The sequence below is a fragment of the Colossoma macropomum genome, unplaced genomic scaffold (assembly GCF_904425465.1).
Source record: "Colossoma macropomum unplaced genomic scaffold, Colossoma_macropomum, whole genome shotgun sequence".
Classification (NCBI taxonomy): domain Eukaryota; kingdom Metazoa; phylum Chordata; class Actinopteri; order Characiformes; family Serrasalmidae; genus Colossoma; species Colossoma macropomum.
This window is the reverse complement of record NW_023494784.1, coordinates 10,405,542-10,430,870: the sequence shown is the minus strand read 5'-3', so window position 1 is coordinate 10,430,870 and position 25,329 is coordinate 10,405,542. Positions and strand designations below refer to the sequence as shown.

The 25,329-nt window shown below is 39.6% G+C and overlaps 1 protein-coding gene across 5 annotated transcripts in view; it reads right to left on the bottom strand.

The window, feature by feature from the left end:
• Positions 1–25,329, bottom strand: part of tfpia (tissue factor pathway inhibitor a) — a 66,533-nt gene that overhangs the window by 26,915 nt on the left and 14,289 nt on the right. The window lies entirely within an intron of this gene.

Here is a 25,329-nt window from a genome sequence, read left to right as displayed (position 1 = left end):
TTTGCCCTTAGTGTTTTGAACCCGCCTGAAATCAGAGTAAACCACCCACAGTCCGTTGTTCCCAGGGTGAGCGGGAAAAAAACAGTAATGACTAATTCACTCCGACTTCAAAGCACGAGGAACCTCAACTAAGGCAGAATCTCTGCAGTGATAGATTAGTGCTCATAGCCAAAGAACTAAAAATAGGGATTTACAAGAGCAATTGAATTCCAATACTGAAATCACCATGGGGGTATTCGTTAAGGTGCTTCATGGGAAGTCAGTGAACATCTGATGATGTAATGTCCTCATTAGATGTCCTCTGTCTTAAAAGTCTGAGCCCTTTGGAATTACATCATTCATGTTTATTTTGGTGTCATAAAGCTACCGTCACATGTGTAGCACTGCAGAAAGCATGGCAAAAACTCAGCGTGACACTTAACGGAGTGATGTAAGCCTTGCGTGTTCAAATCTATCCCAGATATACGTCTGCACAGGCATGAAATCGAAGCCAGAATGTGACCTGACAAAGCCTGACTGGTGCTGTGAAATTTGACTCAAACTGCTCGCATTGCTGCAGGACAGCTGCATCCACAGTAAACACGTCACCAAAAAGACTGTTATTGCTCTTGTTATCATAGCCATAAATACAGTACTGCAATCTCTACAAACACACTAAAAGTAGCCCCTTTACCTGAATGATTGAGTCAGGCCTCTTTCAGTAATCCCTCATCACCTCCTGTACAGTCAGTTACAGTCGGAGTTAATCTCAGTCCAGGTTGTTATTGAGCAAACATTACAGATATATATGAAATGAACAGGCAGTCTCTTGGGGTATCAACAGCCTGTAGCCCAGGGTTAGCCTTTGGCATAGCAGCCTGCTGACCATGCTAGTATTTCCTACAGCTGTTACTCTTAGGATAACAACAGCCTGTAGCCTAAGGTTTGCCTTAGAGGCCTGCTAGCCATGCTGGTATTTCCAACTGCTGTTACTCTTGGGGTAACAACAGCCTTAGGCCTAGGCATAGCAACCTGCTAGCCATGCTAGTGTTTCCTATATGATCAGATTAGCATTGCCTCCAGTGCGCCTCTGTCGGTCAGTTGCATCAGACAACGCTGTGGTCTCGCAGCCTGGCCTTTCAATCAAGCTGAGAAATCCACTGCTGCTGACAGCATGAGTGACAATATTTACTGAACTCCAGCAGAATCTGACACTCAGATGATGTAAGAGTGTACGGAACGACATTTAGCACCATTTTTGCCGTGACGGCGAAGCAGTTATGTGCTCAGGCTCATGCACTATAGGCTTTTCTATATATCGGTCAGGTCTGTATATTCTATTTTGAATAATCAGAAATATTTAAAATTTGCTTCAGTTGGGAAATTTCATTCTTATCAAAAAAGAGCAGGCATTCTTGAAAGATAAGTCATGGTTAACTTACAGAAACAGAGTTTCTTAAGCATCTATAATGGTCGAATTGGGAATTATATTTTCGCTGTCCAAAAAAAAACATGCATTTCCAAAAAAGGTAAGTTTACAGGAGAGGGCAAAACGTTCTTTACTCTTAATGCAAGGAAACATAAAACGTTTTTATCCAAGGCATTTTTGGATCATTTCTACTGGTCCAATCATCATGAATTTTTTATATAATATAAAGAACAGCTGTGCTGAAATTATGTAGAAAAATATAATTAGAAAAGAAATTGAGATTTTTTTTTTGTTTTTTTTGAACAGTGATAATAGATATATTATCCACTGACTCAGTAATGTTTTATTAGTGACACAGAAGGCTACTTTTACCAAAAAATTAAATATTAAAAAAGTGAAACTGTATAAATATCATGATATTTAGGCACTTTATCCAGTAGTTTGATTATAAAGAGTCAGTATCTGTAAGATACTCAAGACTGGCATATACTTGAGGATCAGTTATCGCATCTGAAAGGAAAAGGGGGATCGGCGCACCCCTAACTATCCACACAGTAACTGTCAGACACTTGAATATCCATATTAGTCAGAAATGATCCTCCCTAGTGGTCAAATCCCAGTTATAGTACATTACCTGCTGTGTACACAGTCAGGATTTGCCTATGAAGAGAGAGCACGCTACAAACTGACAGATGGACAGATGGTCTGCGCTTTGACTGACAGCTTCCTGCATCGTTCACTTAACCTTCGGGGTCCTCATATCCATCCTGCTCTGAATCTCTCTTGTGCTCCAGACAAATAATCCTCAAGCAACCCTCACTGACCCTTCTTGAGCATCTGCTCTGGAAAGACCGGAACCCTCAGACTCAGCCCTCTCCTTCCTCTCCTTTGTGTAAAGATCTCCTGGCGCCCTGTGTGGATACCATTCAGCAGAAGAATGAAACCAAACACATTAACCCAACGCGGTCCAAGCTTTCAAAGCGACCGGTTTGCTTTTCCTGGAGATTCAATGTTTTCTGAGCAAAGGCCCAGATATTTGTATTTACATTCCTCTACACCAGCTGAAATGCGGTCAGAGAGTCTGTCCCCCAGAGGGGAACAATAAAAGAGAGCCTGTTAGCTGCCCTGCTCAAGTGTGCAAATGTGTACACTGCCCATCAAAAGTTTGGGAACACCTACCTTCTAGTGTTAATGAGAGTTTTTGTTGTCGGTTTAACACATTAAAGATTAACCAGCTTTGTTTTGTACTTTGTCGATCATGCGAAAGAGATCTGTCACGTTTCTGTTCCCGTGACTATTCCCAGTCTGGGAGCAGCAGAGCAGCACCGTTTGAGGCAGTGGGGGGTGCCTTGCCCAAGGGCACAACCAGGTAGAGCAGAGTTTCAATATGTGCTTTTAACAATAGTTTAGACAAGAAAACTGTCAAATCATTATTTAGGGCAAAACTGCTCTTCAAATCAAGGAAGACACTTTGATACTTTCAGAAACTTGAGTTTTGAGGATGAATACACCCCAAGCATTAGCTACTGTTTATACTAACCTATTTTTTCCACGTATATTTTCTTACTTAATTGAAAAGTAACAATGAAAACTAAAAAGGAAAAGTTTGTGAACAAACTTTAAGTCGGCTTGAAAAAGCCAGCTAATTACTTTAAAATGTTAAAATGGTCAAAGACTGTTGATGGTTACTAAAGTGTTGCTTAAATGTCGCTAGGTGGTTGCTATGGTATCACAGGGGGATGTTAATGCATTGCCAGGTGATTTCTTAAATTTTACCTTAAATCCACTGCCACCTTAAAAGTAATCATCAAATAAATTCACTGCCACCTTAACTTTACTAATACCTTAAATACCCTGCCACCTTAAATTTACTGATATCTTAAATACACTGCCACTTTAAATTCACTGCAACCTTAAATTTACTGATACCTTAAATTCACTGCTACCTTAAGTCCATTATTTGCGCTGTTATTGCTGTGCATTAGGCTGTAAGCATGTGAGTCCGTGTGTACTGTGTATGAGTGTCTGCGTGAGAGATGTGCATTGTGACATCACTTGTGGCACTTAGACTTGGATGTCCCGAACATTCGGCCATTCATTTCCTAAGGAAAAAATACCATCTTTGAGCGATCATTTTACGAAAACTGTATGTCGGATTGCTTAGAATAGCACAAGCACACTATTCAGGTATAGGTCCTACGATCCTGCAAAGTTTTGTGGTTCTAGCTCAAAAACTGCAGGACAAGAAACGTTTTATTTTTTGAGCGTAGAATAAGAAGAAGAAGAAGAAGAGGAAGATTACGAAGAAAAGGAAGATGGCTTTTCAAGCCAACTTAAGCATTCAAAAGCAGGCAAACCAAACTTTTGAAGGGCAGAGCAGGCAAACCTCCTCTCCAAACCTTTCAAAACACTGATGACAGAATAAGACTAAGAATTAGGTTTTGGCTGGAGAAGCCAGACACACTCTGGCTGAAGATGTGTACTGTGGCTGAGGATGAAAACAGATGGAGAAAGTGAGGGAACATTTGTCCCACTAAGCTGCCTTCCTTCTTACTTTGGTGAAAAAGAGTCTGTCTCAGACGGAGGCAAAAACAGGATGTCCTCACTGATTGATTTTGCTGATAGCGCCTCAGGTACAGCAGCGGAAAAATACTTTGCCATTCACCGGAGTGCTCCACATCCAAACAACTATTTTTTAAACTCACAATTCCCTGCTCAGTCTTTCAGAACACCCTCCTCTGTAAACGGATAAAACACGTGTGGTTCACATTTTCTTGAGCAGCATTTACACCTGCGATTTACACTTGTGCGAAAATTGATATGGAAGATGTTTGTTCCTGCTTGAGTCTTCAAAATGATGTGCAAAGAGCAGCTGTTCTGTTTTGTGGAACAGCCGTCTCAATCTTAACATAAAAAGATTTTTGTTATATATTTTAAATGAATTAATTAGTTTTGCAAATAATTGCATGTATTTTAAACTCAATAATATATTAATGGTGCTTTCTTTTGCAAAAGACATGCTCTATTACCTTCAAATAAAAGGGAACCTTCAGGGCCTTCTAATGATTTCTGGGAACTAAATATTTTACATGCCTGTAATTTTTAGTTAATAAGTGATATAATCATGCTTTCCGCAAGGAAAGAAAAGGGTTAAATTCTTGAAACAATGAGTGGAAAACCAATCAGGAATTATTTTTCTCCATACATTGTTAGAAATAAAGGTGCTGTTCAGGTACATTTTTTATTCATCAAGGTACAAACAGTGTAAATGTTCCCTCAAAGGAACAACAGTGGTTTTAAGGTCTGATTGTGAACCTTAAATAAGTTTTCCCAGGTGAAAAGTTCGTATTTGTATCTTTTCATAACGTAATGTTTTAAAACAGAACAATAAAATAAAAGCCTGGAGACGAGACGGGGTGTGTGGAGTCAGTACAGCTTAGAACATATCATTTCAGTGGATTATGGTTCAGTTATGTTCCCTGACTAAAGGTACTGAGATGTACCCTTGAGGGAACCACCCCAGTGACAGCTTAGTACCTTTTTTTCAGAGTGCAGTCTCTAGGCAGATATAGCTAAGCAAGCTCTCCTATTGGCTAGGACTTCGAGAGCTGAGGAGAAGTGCTAACACATTAGGTTAACTATAAGCATAATTACCAATTGACAGAGGAATCAATCACGTTTTGATTTCCAATAATTGGGACCAATTTCATGAAAAAAGGTCGCCTTCTGGAAGTCCTAGATATGTCAAAGACAGAAAATGAGTGGCAGCCTAATCAGTGGGCTGACATGAAAAACGGCAGCAGGAGCTCTACACCAGAGCTCACTGCTCACAGAGTCACTGTGAAACTGATCCAAGGTAAAATATATGCTAATATGTCAGTCAGAGGCTTCTAGTAAAACAGGGAATGCCTTTTAGAAGCTTCAAATGTCTGTGTTTAACCGGCTTTTTCAAATTTAAACAGTGCAGCAGTTACATTCTGGTGCCAACAAATTTTCCGTTCCACCTTAAATGCAGCAGTCATTGAATTCTGGTGCCTAAATGTGGCAGAATGTATGTGCTGCACCGTTTAAGGTGCAAAGTAGAATTCAAATAAAAAGCTTTGGCCTCATCAGAAAGTGTTCATGCTAATCACTATTAGCTAAGTGCTAACAAACTGCTGGAATCCTATAAGGATGCTAGCAAAAGTTAGCATTATCATTAATGTTTTAACTGAGTTTTAACACTTACGGTCCATATTAAAGGTCTAGCTCTAACAGTCACTGCAAATAAATATCTAAGTATCTGAAAATATTATTTTTAGGCGTACACAAAGATATCTTAATGACATTTGTATAAACAGATAGTTGCTGAAAATAATATTATTTATCTAAGTTATTGGACAGATGTTCAGATTCGACCAATGTTTTAAACTGATATTTGATGATGTGTTTACTTGCTTATTTACTGCACTAAAATAAGCTCAGCAGACAAAAAATTAGCCACCTGTGACTGAAACATACCTAATAGCATGTAATATCTCCATGAGCACGAACAACAGCTGGTTGTGAAGGACCTGCAATGACTTCTAGAAGCAATTCTTGCCCGGAAGCGAATCGATTTTTATTCATAAGCCGTGAAACAAGCCGGTGATCCCTGTCCATCATTTTTGTCTGACACTATTCTGACAAGAATTTCCTCTAGACTGGAATTTTTGCCACTGCTGGTCGACCTGTATGACTGTACGCATTGATACACCTGCAAATGTACCTACTTCTTTCACACTGTGGCCTTTACACACTCAAATGCAATCACTTCTTTTTGGCCAATCATTAACATCTGCTTTCCATTTTCCACACATGGAACAAGCTGCACTGCACTGTACCACCTTTTCTCAATCTATGAATCCCATCACCCAACCCACAGGTATTTATAGCCCGGTCATCCTCATACAACGCCATCTGCAGTAGCCTGAAGTTACTACCAGCTTAATTTTTCTTTTAATCCTCGAAGCTTATGTGCATTTTATTGATTGCACTGCATCTGTAACTATAACCTTACAGAAATAAATATTCTATTCTCTGTGATGCTAGATGTAGTGGTATAGGAAAATGTAGTCCTAGTTTCTACATTTATATATGTTTATATATCTAAATTTTCTGTTATCTACATTAAAAATATCAAATATTGGCATCGGCCCACAATTCCAATTTAAATGCATCCCTATTTAACTGCATAGGTATGCAGTTCAGTAATATAATAATGCTGTTTCCTTTGGTTCCACTGTTGTCATTATGCCTACTGTTTCATGCTGTAGGTGTACTGTTTTCCCGCAGTGTCCCGGAACAAGACGAGCCCTCCTTTCACAGGACGAGGCAGCTCAGCATTTCCCCTGAGCCGCATGCAAATAAATTGCCACTATTTATGTGCATCTCTTCACAATGCATCTGAATGAGGTTTGTTCGGGCCAAGAGCCACTTCTGCACAGCTCCCAGAAATATGTCATAGTCTGGAGCGGAAGGCACAGACACGTTTTTCAAACGCTTAAATTTCCACCGCCAGCTGTTTTTTGGCCAAGCAGGAGTGTTCTGCTCTGGCTGGTCGGTCAGCCCACACACACCCCTCAATTTGGATAATGGGCTGAAATATGCAACCCTGGTTTCGAGCCAAGTTCATTGTTCATGCAGAGGTGGCTCAGAGCCGGGACACAGCCCTGCTTCATTTAGAGCTCCGTCAGAGGTGCTGATTTGACCCTTTTATATCTGAGAGACTTCAGGGCTATCCTAACTGTAAATAACCTAGAATCCAGTGTATCGGGGACAGATTATACAGCACTGCATTCATTTTCAGTTCCAGTCAAAATGACCATTAAATACAAGCTATTCACTTTTCTGTGTCAAGAAAAAAAGGAGACACCAGCAGCTTCTTTGTTTGATATGTCTGTCTCCTTTTCTCAGTAGCCACGTCTACATGCAGCCTGATAATCTGTTAATAATCCGACTAATAGCTCAATCCGTCCACGTAAACACCTCAGTCAGAATAGTCTAGTCCGATTGAGGCCATTCGGAATACAATTTATCCTTGGTTATCCTGTAAATAATCCGTTAAATTGAAGAATAATAGCGGTATAAACGTCTGTATCTGATTACATTCCCTATCGGAAAGTTTAAGTCCGTTCTGATCATGTTCGTCATGTCATAGTGAAAGTTTATAGCGTTCAACATGGCGGAGCAGAAACTGGTCCGCAGAGGAGACGAAGTTTATGCTCTGATCTTTAAAAGACGGCGGTGGGGCGGACGTCCAGCTTGTGTGTCTCAGAACACGACGTCTTCCTCTCGGCCTTCTTTAATAGGGACATGTGAAGGATGTTTTCCTGAGTCTGACATCATTTTAAAGCAGGTAAAGACACAAGCGCTGCTCACTGCTGCTCATCTCACTCTGACTGGACTCACATGATGCTCGTTGTCATGGTAACGTCTACACTAAGTGGTACTCCACGCATGCGGATCAGATTACTTGTAGTGAGAATGTAAACAGAGATTTTCATCAGATTGTTGAGTAGAATGAGCAGATAAACACCTCAGTCTTAATCTATAATCAGAATGAATTCAATTGGATTGGCAAAAATCTCTGGATGTAAATACAGCCAGTGATGTTGAGGTCTGGACTCTGGGGTGGTCAGTCCATTGTTCAGCTTCTTTGTTTGATGTGTCCGTCTCCTTTTCTCAGTGAGGTTCTTCTTGAACAGCTACACATCCTTTCAGACCCACAGCGCCTGTGGATGTTTTCAGATCTGAAGCAGCTTGATTTTCTCCTCTCTCTCAAAGATGAAAGCTTAAAGTGCTGCTTATTTGATGGGGGCAGTTTTGGTGTCTACCAGGTCATCAACTCCAGTTTTATTTTCCTTTGACTTTCTCCTTCCCTACGAAACTGAGTTATCATTGACTCTCCTCAGAAATATCTCCTGAAAAATGAGTAACTAGTACTTCATGGTCATTTTGGCTGGAAAATATAAAATCAAGGGTAGTCAAATAAATAATAAATCAATTTCTATGTTTGTGTGTTGCGCTTGCATAATGAATCTTAGTCACCTAAGTGATGAATGAGTTATTAATGCAGTAAACACTGACTCCAGCTGTAGTGCTGAAACCTAGTGTTATCAAAAGTGTGACACAATGTTTAACATTTGTAAATCAGTAACTAGTGAATCACTTTTACACTCACTCCTTTGTCATCACTGAGCACTACAAGATTTCACCTTTATTCAAAGATGCACTGATTCAAGTAGAGAGAGGAGCTCATGTGCAGAACAATCCACGTTAGTTAAAGAATGACCCAGAGGACACTGCAGATACGCTGACTTAGACTCGTGGCCAGAAACCTGACTCACACTTCTTATTATCTGAATCAATCAGCGAGGAGATTCGGTCCAAAGTACAGGGCATGGTCACTTCACCTGTGCCAGTAAATCTTTCTCTGCTTGGCAGCCAAATGGAGGTAAGGAGAGAAAAGAGGCGACCCGAAGCTTTAAACCTTCTAATCAGCAGTCGCTGAGAGTCACACTAAAGCCAATTAGTTCCACAACAACAAAGTCATAAGACCACTTTCCCAAAACAATACAAGTTTACTACTCCCAGGTAGTAAACTCACAGCTGCCTGTGAAGGCCTTGTTTCTTCAATGATTTGGGCCTTAAAGAGAAATTCCACTGATTTTTTCAAAATTTCTAAATAATTAAACAGTTAAGATGTAAACAGAGTCATTCAAAGTGGTTTGAAGTGAAACGCACTGTTACCGGCTCACCGGCTGAGTGGTGGTGACGGGAACCAGATGTCTGAAGTGTTTAATGCCTCTAAAATCTAACACAGAAAGCTGTACATACAATGGTTATGAATATGCTGGCTACTACTTATAACAGTGAGTGCGTTTACATGCACTTAATAATCCGATAACCGCAGAAAATCAGATTTTGTCAGTAATTCGCTCAACACATTTATATGTATAGCATTTGAGTAATCAGATAATGTGAAACTCCAGGTCTACATGAGTCAGACAGTAATCAAATTTCTGCTTTGCAATAAACTCACAGAAGAAGACGTGACGTAAACGTAATGTAAATCTGAAACTTCACGCTGCAGCTTTTTTTTTTTTCAAAACATCGTGCCACTTTATATGAACATACATCATCTAGAAGATGAAAAATATTTAAATCCTTCATTTCATCAAGCATGTGTTTGGTTTCAGTGTTGTTCCAAAAGTGTTTTGCTGTGTCTCGCGGCGACGCTCCTTGCTTATTTGCGGTACCGCCATCTGTTTTCACTCATGCACAGACTGAGAAATCCGAAAGAAATCAGAGTGAGAGTTTACCTGCACTGAGAAATCTGATTACTGAGCTAAAATCCAGCCTCTTTATCAGACTTCTTAATCAGATTTCTAGACCTTACTCTGACCTACGAAATCAGAATGTGCTGTTTACATGACCATTTGAATAATCAGATAACTGCAGAAAGATTGTTTTATGATAAAACACGTGAGGCACAGAGATACTGGTGAGGCAAAATTGTCACCAAAAATGTATTTTTCTAGATTTAGCATTTTTTACCATTATCAACGTTACATATAAAAACTTGTCATGCGTAGGTTCACTGGTGGTTTTGGATAGTAAATAAAATGGCTGTATTTGTGTTGTAGTCATGATGACCCCTGGTTCCTATCACCACCACTGTAAAGAAATCTGATTCTCTACAGTGAACCATTCACACCAAACCACTCTGAATGACTTTGTTTGCATGTAAATGATTACATAATGCAATAACAAAAGCATGATGTAATTTTATTAGAATTATATTTTACTCACAACTCATTGAAACAAGCAAAGAAATTCGGTTAAAGTGTAGGTTCTACACTTCAAATCAATACCATCCATCAATATTATGATTTAAATTGGATGAGGTAAGTCTGTTTAGTCTTGTTCTACATTATTTGCCACATTTTGTCAATGTTTGACACGGAAACAAACAGAAAACGTCAGAAATGCAGACTCAAATATGTTGATAAGACAATGTAAAATTAATGTAAAAGTAATTAACTAACTCTGTAGTGTTATTATGTAATTACATTTAAATAGTATTGCAAATGACAGTAATAGCTTCCTCTAAAAGGTTAAATGGCAGGTAACAAAGTAACAGGAAGTTGGCAATGTGGGAAAGTTGAAGCATATTCTCTTGGGAATTGAGATGTTTTCCTGTCAGCATGTTTGCGAAACTGAGGTTAATTTGTCAGAATGTGCAGGTTGTTTACTTGGACTAAGGTCAAACTGGAGGTTGTTGTCTGGTCAGCCAGCTAATAAATGCCCTGTAGCTGCACTGCACAATACATAAACAGTCGCTAGCAGGATCACAGTGCTGCATTGTAACCATGGCAGTGTTTTGGTTTTGCCCTGTGACAGACCATTAGTGTGTGTAAACTAGTGTGTTCAGAGCGTTCCGAGTAATGGGGGTAAATCTATACCACCTGTCAAGGTATCCAAGCAATAAATCACTCTCGGATACTTATCTGAATCGACCTGACTAACAGGCACGTCACGACTCGCTGTGATTTGTCCCTCGTTCACCTTAACATAGCATATCCATACAGTCACGTACTTTCTCACGGAAGGTTTCTTCATATTTCCCCACATTTAGAATAACTAGGAAGACATAAACGTTAGGAAACAGGGAGGCACTAATAGTGGAGTTCTGGGCCGAGATTTTCTGTTGACCAGTGTATGTTTAAAAAACCTCACTTGCTCATTTTTGTAATTTTTCATTTTGTTCAATAATTTGAAAAGTCTAGTTACCCTTTGCCTTGTGCTAAAATTACGTGTGGGACGGACCAACAGAAATGTTCCAAACTAACTTGGGAAAAAATCTGGCTACAATACAAATACGAACTTTTTTCCTTCTCCTTTAAAGTCACGATTTTGGAGGTACAAGGTTTCGCTCTGACAGCAACGATATACATATTAATGAGCTGTAGATATTACGACTGTACCTGGATTTGCATCTCAGAGAAACGTAACACTTATTTGCTCAAGGTTACAAATTCAGTAAATACAATGTGTCCATTTTAGCACAGCATTGTCTAAACCAGGGGTCGCAACCTAAATGTTAAGAAAAGCTGTTTTGTCCTTTCAATAAAAATCAAGCCACCTTGGGAGCCACAACATATTATGCTCATTTTACCATCTTGGCTGCAACAACAACAGGGCAGTAAAAGAGCCGCATGTTGCCGACCGCTGGTCAAAACTATGCAACAGTCTTATGCAAATATAATTTTAAAACATGCCAATACCGATTTGATTCTCAGGCTTCACTACTAGAGCTGGGATAATAAGCATTTTGAAAAATCAGTAAATGGGGATAAATATCGACTTGCTTATGTATTTTTCATTGTCATGTTGAGTAGATCTAGGACAGGTTCGACATCAGAGCTCATCAGAGCTCAGCACTGCACATCATTTGTTCATTCCTTTTAATGCTCAGAGTCCCTTCAAACTCCATCACAGCGCTGCTGCAGAGGTTTTCTGTCTGTGATGAACCTCTTTAGCAGAATGGGCTGTTACACAGTGTCTGAAGCTCTGGACTTCAGGACAGCTCACTGACTTGCGTGCAAATGAAGTAAAACCAGGACTGACGTTTCGGATAGCCAATCAGAGCACAGAATGAGGGGCTATATCGTCACTGTCCAAAGAAAAACGTACCTCCATTTTTGTTGATTTTTATTTTTCTGTGTCATTTGAACACAGCAGTCCTCCTTCACATTATGTGAACGTTTCATGATGATCGGACCAATAGAAATGCCCCAAAATTAATTCGAATAAAATCTCTTTACATTAACTTACGTTAAAAGTTAAGGGCACTTTTGGCCTCTCCTGTAAAGTCACCATTTTGGAGATACTCGTTTTTCTTTGGACAGCAACGATACGTAAATGTGTCGGTTTTTTAATGATATCATAAAAACTAATTCATTCAAAACAAGTTCTTTTTGCAGTTTAGTTTTCATGTACAGACTATATAGTCTGGGGAGTGAATGTGATGTTTTTTGTAGCTTTGTTTGCATATAAAATTCAACCCCTTTATTTAAAGGAGTTTTTTTTTTCATGATATGGACCTTTAAACAAACTTAAACTTTAGCCCTTCATTTTGTTTTAAAAATAAATTCATATACAGACATTAATTTCAGAATCTACATTTGTTATGGAAATAAAATTAAAGCATTTAAGCATTAGCATTTGAGTCTAAAATGTCTTTAATCTCAAAATATACATTAAATGTGATATGTCCACAGTTCTGACCCGGCAGTGTACATGCGACACAGATAATGTTTTAAAGATCTCAGCTAGCTTGTTTGTTGTTGCGGCTTCTGGATATGATCTAGGCCTGGTAATCTTGAGCGCTGGTTTATCTATAGCAGCTCACATTGACGCTGTCTGCAAACCCCACCCTGCCCTTACTCCTGCCATGCACTGATTATCTGTTACACCTGGAAATCCCAGTTGGGCCAAAAACTTGTTTTTCTCCTGCTGTTCAATGATAACAACAACAATAACGCCAGGACAAGTAAATCCGTCTGGTGTCAAAGTCCGTGAAAAGGAAAAAAAAATGAGGGACTCCGAATGTGCCCTGCTGCAGCTCAGCACAATTATCTGAGGTCTGCAGTCCAGAGCTCAATGAAGCCAATAATCCGGTACAGTCCAATTAATCATCCTCACGGCCACAGGTGAACGCACGAGAGAGCGCCGTCCCTGTAAATGAGAGGCAGGCCGGTCACTGGGCTGGTGAGCCATATGGCGGCTCCTGACGCAGGCATAAGTTAAACATAAGTTGGGCAGGGCTGAGAGGGGAAAAATAGCCCACTGCACCGCACGCCGCCACGGAAGCGCTCACAGCTAGGCGGAATGAGCTATTTATGGCCTGCTGGCTTTCAGCAGCCGGTGAACAAAATAAGCCAAAGGACTTAACGGATCGATCCTCATCTATTTCTGCCAGTTAGGGGTCACTAGACAACAAACAGTCAACACAGCAGACTCAGACAATTGATCAGGTGTGTGATTATGCAGAGGATGTAGAGGTGAGGGGCATTATATGGAAAGGGTAAATGCATCTGCAAGCTGCTCTGGCATTGAACAGACTTTCTTCATAAACTATAGTCTGCAGTGGGGCTCCACAGATTATCAGTCCGGTTCATCATGGGATCTAATGTCATTTAGTTGGCTTAATCGTAGAGTCTACATGTGAATAGTATGCTTGTGCTTTTGGGACCGATCGCACATGCTAACGCACTTCACTCAAACACAATTTTTTTCCTCAAAGGAAAAAAATGTTGAGAAAATTTCAACTGCCGCAAATTAGCAACACCTTAGCAACCACCTGGGATAACATAGCAAAGGCCTAGCGACACCTTAGCAACCATCTGGGATTCCCTAGCAATGGCTTTGTGAAGCCAGCTTTCTTTCACTAACTTTGCCCCTTCTAGTTTTAACTTGGTCATTTAAAAAAATCTCACTTTATTATTAAATTAGTGTCCCTTTTAAATGTAAAGCATCTCATGAGCCTGGACTGTATCTCACTCACTCACTCTCTCACTCACTCACATGTCGCAGGCTGAATATGCTCCACAAGAGGGAGCTGTCAGCACTCAAAAAGCTTTTTAATGCTTAAGAGTGGTGCTTTGTGTGAGTGACAATGTGTGTCCTTGATTCATGTTTTACAGAGCTATTTAGTTAATTACATATTTTTATTTTTTGTTATAAGTTGTTATTTCCCAAACATTTATACTGTCCGGAAGGTCTCTTTACTTTTGTTTAATCCTATTTGTCCTATAATATTATTTTCAATTAGTGTATGTCATGTGTTCTCTGAATTTCCCCATTATAAACATCAGATTTCAGATGAATCATATCAGTCTCCATGATTAATAAAAATCAGTGTTGGAAACAGCCTTGAAAGAAGATATTGGTCGACCGCTACTGTACCATACATCTGCATCTTGGAGGTGATTAACTCTTTAAGGTCAACACAAAAACATAGCTATTTTGACCATTTAGTGTGGGGTCTCAGTGCTGTTGTTGAATGTATTCTAATATGAAAATATATATGTTTATGTACTTTGTGTCACAAACTAATGTGGAAGTATGTTTTCTGTGAAGGACGTCTTCATTATTTTCACTAAAAATCAACAAAACTAGACATTTGACCATGAGTATCCAAACATCTGCAAGTGGCACATCAGTTACATTCTATCATTACTGTGATGAAGCAAATCAGTAATGATCTCCTGCTGATCCCAGCTGCGCTCAGACTGGGCTTGAACACTCACTGGGGAAAAATCATAGTGCATCCAACAGTAAAGCAAGCCTCGTGCATCTTTTATACAGTGACACAAAACACTGCAGCCCTGATTAAACGCTTGGATATGCTTCACCGTGGCCAACGTGGACATGCACACGCCGACACTCCTCTGGCAGCAGATTTAAACAAGTTTAAGGCTGCTTTGCAAAGTTCTCATAAAGGATCACCGACGAGAAGCTTAGTTTAAAAGGGTTAGGCTGAACCATAGTGCAGAAAAACTATTCCAGTCAGAAAACTATCCCTTTTTTTCATCTTTAATTGTACATCATTTTATATTATACAGTTAAATATATATATATTTATAATGTCTCCACTGCAATGTCTTTCTCTGCAGTGTGAAACTGTATGTCATATATGTGGTATTAATATAACAAAACAAATATTAGGCAAAAAAGTTATTGCACCCCTTCGTGGCACATCACATTTACAATTGAACATTTTTACCCACAAGCACTCTGTCACCTTATTCAAACTGAAAGGTCACATCTGATTACAGTTCATGCTATTATATGAGAAAACTTTACAACCTGGCATCCAAAATACACACACGACAAAGTCAGTACACTGTAATCAGACATGACCTTTCACTTTGAACGAGGTGACAGAGTGCTGCGGGTGCTGCTAAAAGGATAAGTGGTACCACACTGAGAAAACACATGCCAGTTTTCATTGGTGTGAAGAACGGCTCCTTTTCTGCTTCAATCAAAACCATCTGAAACAGCACTGCAGCTTTTCGTATAATGTATATGATGTGTATGCGAGACACGACTGCGGTATAGATAGGAAGTTCAAGTCAAGTCAAAGTTTAGTTATATTTATATTGCGCTTTTTACATCAGATGTTGTCACAAAGCAGCTTTACAGGGAAAAAAATCAGGGTTTGAGACCCCATGAGCGTCGCAACAATGGCAAGGAAAAACGCCCTAAGAGCAAGAGGAAGAAGGCTTGAGAGGAACCAAGACTCAAAAAAGGGGAACCCATCCTCCTCCGGTCGACACAGGATAGCAAACAATAACAGCAGAGAATGAGGGTAGACTAATCAGGTTCCTTTCTTATTTAAAATTAGCCTTGTGAGCCAAACTTCTGCCCATCATCAGAGAATCTGGTGCATTTTTGGTATTATGTGGTGAAGAACCGCCTGCTTTGACAGGAATGGGCTGTTTGATTGATGTAAAATAATCAACTGTTATAGTTCAGAGATGCCCAAACTTTTTTCAAAGAGGGCTAGAATGGACCCTATTAACATTCCTGAGGGCCGGTCATTCTTTGCCAAAATATTATTTATAAACTACTTTAAATATTCTATAGTCAAAATATGAAAAAACAAACATATAAAACAACCCACATTAATTGTACAAACTATTGAATTTGTTCTGAATAAAAGCTGCTTTAGGTTTTTTTTTTTGCCTTCTTGCCCTTTGAATATTTATTGTGATGTCCATACTTTAGTTTTCATAATGTATTTTAATATTAAATTCATTACAGTCTCTTGACATATAAGGCACACATTTGTTGTGGCTCTTGATGAATAAGTATTCCTGCACTGTTTGTGACGAAATACCTGTTGGTAAATTGATTTGCAGGTTAATTATAAATTAATTGTAGGTTTTCATTACTAATGCCACCACCAAGTGAAAGGAACAATTGCAACATATAAGCCGGATGGCCGGTTAAAATCAATCCGGGGGTCACATTTGGCTCTGGTTACCGGACTTTGGACACCCCTGTTTTAGTGCGATGTGCAGTGATAGGCAATTTTTGAATTGGGGTTGCGACAAAAACACATCCAGTATGAGTTGGAAAACACACCTCATTTACTGGTCACTAAATTTTAAACCATTTTTTGACCTCCAAAACCATAGTAGCCAGTAAATGCCATTTCCACTGGTTTTGGAGGTCTCTCAGTTTTTGCATTAGACTTGTTTTCACTACAATAACATTGATAAAATATATTAAGACGGAATTGTTTTTGTGTTTTCTACAGTAATTTTGTCTTCTTGTGTAAGCAAGTCAAGTGTTTTGTTGAAGCAGGTTCTCACCACCCCTCCAGCCCTCGTTGCCCACCAGCAGCTCAATACAGAGTCGGAACTTTTCACACAGAGAAAATGAGGAAAGCATTAGTTAAAAATTTTCAATTTGATTTCAGTTCTGCCAACAGAACGGCCACTAGAGGGCCTGTAGAAAGAGGTTAAAGAAAAGTCTTGAAAAACTTCACAATCCATCTACTATAAATCACACAGAGATACTTGACACAGTTTGTTTCCCACTGGACAGATTAAAGCTAACCAGAAAATCACTAAATCTAGATAGCTGTAGGCAGCTTAGTGGTCAGTAGATATTGGGCATCTAAGGCTGCCCATTTGAGCATCTGAGGCTGAGGGTAAGCTAAAAGAGATTCATTAGTGAAATCACACAGTGTCAAGGTTGGAATGAACACCTGTTCCACTATGACTCCCAACGTTACAGAGCTGAGTGCCCCAATGTACATTTTAATCATTAATCTTTGTATCTGAAAGAAAACCAAACTCCGCTCTGACACTATCAGAGGATCCTGATTGTGGCTTTACGTAAAGCAGCCGTGTTCCAAATCAATGATGTACCACTGCGTCCCTGAGGAGTGCTAAATAATTAAAGATGTGCAGGCAGACGAAACTGATGAAATGATGCAGAGACGTTTATTCGATTACGCGTTTTCCAGTTATCAAATACTGCACCGCCGAGATTGCTGATAATTTCATTATATCACGCTACTTTCTTGGAGCACAGCCTGGGAGAGTTCAGTCCTCAACACATACATACTTGAGTTCTCTTCACATTTTCTCCTCTGAAGCATATTGAGCTTTTCTGAACATGAGACGTTACAAAGACGGGGACAGATCACTGCTTGGAAAGTGAATATGAAACCTAGTAATGATCAACAAGGCCTCTGTTTACAGTGAAGGTACTGGCCTTAATAAAATGTTTCTGTTATGGAGATGTTTGAATGCACAGCAACCAGAACAAGCTGAAAAAATAAGCTTTTATGTGTTATTTGAGCCAAATGCTCAAACTATTTATGCAATTTTGTCAGATTTCAGCAGAGATTTCAAACAGATCTTTGAAAAATGAATGTGGCATTTGGTTTGGGGTTTATAGGTCCCTCTTCATTCAAAGAGACCGGCTGCTGGTCTTGTGGGACTGAAAAATTGCCCGGCAGCCTTGCCAAGATGACCGCTAAGTGGACAGATTTTTTTAGAAGAACTTAGGGCCATCACAGGCTCCATAGGAGGGCTGCCCAGTGTGCGGCATGTGGGCCAAAGTGCCACCCAATGAGACAACACACATATTTTTATACTACACATTTGTATAGTTCATATAATTCATATAGGTGCCATTTCTTTATTTATTGGTACTTTACTGTTGTCTGATGTGCTCGTCTAGTATGCGCAATGTCCTTGTATGTGCGATACCTGCCGCCTGCGTACTTCTATTCATATTTCACCTTTTTATATGTAGGGCCTGCTGCTGTAGTATAAGAATTTCACTGGATTTTTGAATGCCCTGTTTTCCGACTACAGATGACAATAAATCAGTCTTAAATTGAATGCTGGATGTTGTATGTAGGGGTGGGTGATGTGGCAGAAATATCATATATCATCATCATGATACTTGAACACACAGGTACAGTGTACTAGTGAAGCCATATTTAAAAACAGCCATCAAAAACTATGAATACAGTGATTTTTATTCAACATTTCACATACTACACTGCACTAAAGCTACTCAAACAGGAGTATTAATGGTCTCTTTTTAATGAGACATTCAGCTGGTCAGTCTTTCTAAGTACTGACCATCTCCATGATATACTCAGGAAAGCACATTTTTTAGCCCAATAATAAAATGCATCACGATAACGATAAAATTCCATCATATTTCCCACTTTCTAGTCATATGCAAACATTTCACCATGTTTTATTGATTTTTTAAGTGAAAATAAGTTTACACATACTCTACAGGGAGCAAAATTAAATATGGCATTTAGTGTCATTAATTTTAACGCACAGTTTCTATTTATATGCCATGTTTACATATAAAATGTGCCATAACTTTTGCACAGGCCACATTAATACATTCAGAAATTCAGCAAATAAACAGTAGTTGTGCATTAAAATGTGCAGAAGTGTGTTTTTACTTAGAGAATCAATAAAACGTGTAATTTAATCAAGGGTGACTAAACTTTCACAACGTTTTTATCAGGAAAATATACTGTAAAATATACTGTAATGTCATAAAGTACATATTTACTGACTCAATCTAAACTTACCTCCTTAATTTGTATATTATTTTGTCTTTTTGACCCAACACAACATGCCAAAAACTTTGGGCACCCCAGCTCTATGGTCTATTCATGCGTTTAGCATGCAAACATGTCAATGTATTTATTCGTATGCTTGTTTGATTGTTTACAATTTAGTGTCATTTTTACTTTAGTTTTATTTAAGCCTTGACTAAACTGCTTTCAACCCTACACGTTCTGGATCAAACACGTAGTTTAAGAAATGAGCAAAACAGCTGCTGCCGAATTGGCTGCACCAAAATAAATAAATAAACAGAAACAAAGAAAACGCACATTTTCTCTTGCCTTTGCCATTTCTCTTGACTGACGTAGCCCGGCAGAGAGAAAAGAACACAAAGTAGCACGACATTAATCACTCCGGCGAGGAGGCTGGGAGAATATGGAAAAGAAGAAGCTCAATATTTGCCCATGCATGCCTGAAAGTAGCTCCCTCCCCCATCCTGCTGCTGGAAATGTCAGTGCAGAGGATGTGATTGTGGAATCAATGTTATGAATAGAGACGGTCCCGGAGCTCGAGAGCTTGTCCCTCGCTGATGAGTTCATGCTATAATATAGATCCAGCGATGTTCTTGATGAAATTAAAAGATCAATATGTGTTTTTTTCCCTGAAATAATTCACACAGTGTGCGTGGCATAAAAAGGAGGCTGGTCTTGCCAGCCGAACCCTCTGCCAGAACAAAAGGAGGCTTTTGTACTGCTTTTTTGGCGTTTAATTGCAGCGGGCACAGATGTTGCACAGCAAAAGCGTTTTCCTTTTTTTTCGGAATGGAGTAAGATGTATTCCAGAGCCAATCTGGTTTGTCGGTCACGCCACAGATTTATTAATTTGAGCGAGGAGAGCGAAGGGTGGCCTCATATGCAAGCTGTGTGCTCACATGCAAAAGCAAGCATTAAACAAGCAGCAACCGAGTAAATGAAACAAGGGCCTCTGAGCTGCCACGTATTGTCCCTCCATGTCGGGTTTAATTACTGGAGCTTTAGTCCCTGCAGAAGCGATTAGCAGAACTCAGAGTAAAAGAACCGTCCAAACCTGCTCCGCATTCCTCTCACAGTCACCAGTTCACAATGCTGCTGTATAAAGTACCTAACATGCAGATCACTGCTGTCGGAACAAAACTCCAAAATGGTAACTTTACAGGAGAAGGAAAAAACATACTCTACTTTTAATGTAAGTCAATGGAAACAGACTTTTTAACAAGTCAATTTAGGCTGTTTCTTTTAGTCCATTCATTATGAAATGTATACACAACGTAAAGTTCAACAAGTATTTTCAAATTCTGTGAAAAACTGAAAAACGACAAAAATGGAGAGGTTTTGTTCCGACAGCAGTGATAAGTAAAATGAAAGTGCATGGAAAGGTTAAAGCAACCTATGAGAAAAATACTCCAGAAAATTTAAAGGAAAAGTTTGGTAAAAAGTCATGTTTACATGATTTTCCCCTTACCCCAAATGGAGTCAATCAGCCGACATATGTTAGGTGTCCAAATTTTGCTTCTTTAGTTTTGAACAGGAGCTGTTAGGCTAACGGTGCTAACAATGGAAGTCAGTTGTCACCCAAACCGTTTCCACAACTACATGCAAAAATCTTTATACATTTGCTTCAAATTACGTCAGTATGCTACGTAAAAATGGTAATATGGCACAGACCTTATTTACACATTTAAGCTGAAATTGGAACTAATTTATCACCTACTTAACTATTCCGGGACTATTCTGCCAAACTTTGGGAGGATGGGGCGCAGGGGTGTGTTGTAAAACATCTCTGTACAAGTAGGTAATGTTAGCACAGTAGTACCTAAAGCTCCTCACTATAAGAGAGTTAGGCCCAATCCCATTTCTTCTTTTTACCCCTACCCCTTGTTTTCGAGTGTCACCTTAACCCCTTGGAACTGAGTTATAAGGGGTAGTGGTTGAAATCTTGCTGTATGAAATGGGACCCTCAAATAAAAAAAACAAAAAACGAACATTACTTCATTAACAGCTACCAGCGCTGCTCTGTAGGCGACCCGGCCAGTCTGCAGTGACAGCAGAGGAGGGTAAAGTTCAGCACCTCACTGCTGGGCTTTAGTTACATTTAGGGCATCATATGCCTTCAAAGAGGGGGACAATTATTTATTATCACCCACCCCTAATTCATTGGTGATACAAAGCTGAAGTCAGATATTCACCAGCTTCTTGTTTGAATTTTCCCGTTCCACCTTAAATGTAGCAGCAGTTACATTCTGGCACTTCAGGCGTCAGAACTGCTGGACTATTTAAGGTGGCACAGGAAAGTCAGCTAGCTAGCTACCGAGACTTTTACCGAGATTTTTAACGGGGAAAATTTGTGTGTTTTTTTGGTCTCTTATTCAGCCATCTTACCAGTTTTTTTTATTTTTATAACACTCTTATAAACACTGTTTGGAGTCTCTGAAAAACGTCCGTTTGGAGGACCATGTAGCTGTAACACTTCCCCCTACCCCTCTATCTCAACAAAAATTGGGACACCCTACCTCTAGACGTGAACGCGAAAAACAGAGGGCTAAGGGCTGAGTGGTAGGGGCGAGGGGTGAAACGGGATTGGGCCTTAGAAATCACACATCCAAGAACAATAAACCTACGAAAATGAAGTGCTTTGCAAAAACAGAACGAAGAACTTCACAGGTCGTCTGATACATCACCTACAGTTTCATACTCATGCAAACTGTGGCTTTGGCAATGAACCACAAACTAGCAACAGAGCTGTACAGTAAAGTTACCGAGCAACATCTCTGTGCTGATCATTTTTCACCTGACGATTATAAGGAAGCTCTACAGCTGGATATTCTAATATCTACAGCTGTAGTACACTTCTATGGACGACACCTCAGAGAACTGAATCTGAGGTAAGAGCCGTTTACTGTTTCTCCGTCTTCGTTGTGCTCACTTACAGTCCTTCCATATGTAGCTAAGAGAACAAGGGTGATGTTGGATGACGGTTTGGGTGACTACTGACTTGCAGTTTGTTAGCAATGCTAACCTAGCAGCTCCAGTTTTAAACTAAAGAAGCAAAATGTGGACACCAAACATGTCCTGCCTGATGGACTGCTTTTGGAGTAAGTGGAAAATCATATTTATTAGATTTTTCGCCAGACTATATCTTTATCAAAAGCACTATTAAGTGCCATAAAATGTCCAAATGGTTTTTTATGTTTTACATATAGTCAATGCATATTTTTATACACAGTTAACAAAAACAGCCAGTCTGCCATTTTTGATCCAACTGAAAATGTGTTATTATAGTAATAATAATAATATGATTTTGTAAAGAAATGTCCATGCAGTGTACACAAACTGGTCATACTGATTACAGGGACATTTTATTTTTCAGTGTGAGGTATTTCCTCTTAACGGAGGAGAAACATCCTTCATAGTCTTCTTCAGCATCCAGCGGTTGCTGGTTGGGTTGCTCCACTATTAGCTCACTATCCCTTAAATCATTATTGACCACAACAACGCAGCACTTATGGGATATTGTACTGGCCCAGAAATTCCATAGTAGTCTATTCCTGCCTTAATCCCTTCCCGGAAAGTGGTAATGCTCAAACTACCTAAAAATAAGAATAGAGATTGTGTAAAAACCGTCATTTCAGAAATTTCCAGTCAGTAACTGATATATGCTGAACTTCTTGCCTCCTCAGGAACATGCGAGAAAGTCTTATCAAGCCCCAGTGGCATCCTGTTTGAGATACGTGACAGTTCACTCTTCTTAATTCAGAGTGGTTTGGTGTGAAATGCTCCATTCTTACAGTCAGAATTGTTCACAGTGGTGGTGATAGGAACCAGACGTCCACCTCTAAAAGCTCCCTCACAGAAAGTTATTACATGAAATGGTTATGAATTACACTGCCCAATGTCTGAGACAAAATTTATGGCTTAAAATGTTTTTTTAATCCATTTATTTTAATCCATTCATGGTGGAGGGGTACATGCAGGGCGTTGTGAGGCAAAATAGGCCCCAAAGAAAACTTATTATTTTCAGATTTATGACTATTTTACTGTCAACATTACATATAAAACTCAGAATACATACATAGGTTCACTGGTGGTTTTGGATAGTAGATAAAATGGCTAAATTAGTGTTGTAGACATGGTGACCTCTGGTTCCTATCACCACCACTGTTAAGAAATCTTTACAATAAATAAGTCTTTACAATGAACCATTTCACATCCAACCACTCTGAATGACTCTTTACATCTCAAGGACTGACTTATTTAGAAAGTTGGAAAATTGGTGGAATTCTCCTTTAATAACTTGGCCTGACAGAGACAGATGTCTGGCAAGTCCAGTATTATCAGGGGTGAGTTAGCACCTGTATTCCTACAAGCTCAAGAGAAGCCAGAAACAAACACACCGAACAAGTAAATGATCACTCACAGCTCCTCTGAAGCTGTCTGAGAATCAACCTGATTTATTAGGTCATGTCCAGTAGATTCTGAATACTGGACATATCAACACTGTAAAGAGGTGACACTGTGTATCAGACCAGTGTGTGTTAGAAAAGGTGCACAGGTTTAGAGCAGAGCTGAGGGTAGTTAAGCACATCTGACTGTTCTCAACAAAGTAATCACATAACACTGAATTAGACAGTTAGTTATTTAGAATTAAGTTTACATTCAATTTGTACTCTGTACTGAGAGAGTCTCCCCTCTCTCCTCTTCTACTTACTAACAAAGCTTGGAAACTGCATTTTCCACAGGCTTTCTCTGCTTGTCTCAGAAATGCTAAGTATACAATTGTATCAAATCAATTAAGTCAAATTACATGAGAAAAATAACATTTTCTATGTGAAAATAAATCACATTTCAGTGCTTAATTTCTATTTATTTACTGGGTTCCACATATTGGGAAAAAACAAAATACACAATATGAAATGTGCAAAGGCCACATTTTATGTTTTATTTTTTTCCCAATATATTAAATTTAGCGATAATTCAGTGGAGGGGGACTGGAGCTCCACTTTGCTGTTGCTTTTGTTAGTTTGCTGCTCATTGATTTATCCATAGAGCTCTGTCCAGTGTAGTCTGCTGAAGGTGCTGAAGGTATCGCTTTAAAAACCATTCTGCGAGTTTGGACCGTGTCTTCAAAGTAAGGTGGTAGTATGAGGGAAGGCTGTGTTTGAGGGAGCGGAGAGAACTCTGACAACTTGGGCTGGAGTTCTGGGCGGCTTTTGCTTGGAGCTAGTAGGCCAGACCCCCTCCACCTACTGTTGTAGAACTGATATAGGACTGAGGAACTGGAAAGAGATGGCGAAATGGAAGGTAGAGCTGGGAATTATAGAGAAATAGGAAGGAGGAGAGATTTCAGGCATAGTTCTCCCCTCCCAATTCCAGTTATTCCATAACTCAATTTAAAAGTCATATTTAAATAAGAAGGCTACAATCTCGGATTCTATTGGAGTAAAATACAGTGCACTGCAGCTGGGCTTTAGCCTGGACTACTAGAGACTGTTCAAAGGGTCAAACAAGAAACAATTAAATGACCCTTATTAGTCCCACCACTGGGAAACTTCACCTCCGTATTTAACCCATCTGAGCAGTGAAACACCAAATACACACTAGTGGACAGCGAGCACACTTTCCCAGAGCACTGGGCAGCCCTAACAGCAGTGCCCGGGGAGCAGTTGGGTGATAAGCGCCTTGCTCAGGGCACTCGGGAGATCGAACCAGCGACCTTCTGGTCACAAGGCTGGTTCCCTAACCTTCAGCCCATGACTGCCCCAGGCCTTGGAACAAAACTTTGTGTCTCCATTTTTGGTGTTTCTTACTTTTCTAGTTAATTTGAAAATGCCAGCTGACCTTTACATTGTGTAAAAAAAATCATGACTTGTACATGGTCCGAAATTACTTCATTTCATATCAACGTTCAGCTTCAACGACGATATTCAATAACTGTAACTTCTAAGGGTCGACCAACTTTTCTGGAAATAAAGAATACGCCTTTACTGGTGATGATGGAGATGATGACGAGGTGATGACAAAACTCTCCAAGCTTGCCACTCATATATGCGGAGTTGGCATTTAACCTTTACTCTCAAGTATCTCGCGTGATAATGCCTTTCAGCACACAATGCACAGTAGTAGCGTGAGTCACAGGTATGGCTGAGGCCGGCTTTATGATCAGTACATTACTGAAATCTGATCTTAACGATGTTCTTGCCAAGCCCATGAACAAACAAAGAAACGGTGTCAACGCCTGCCT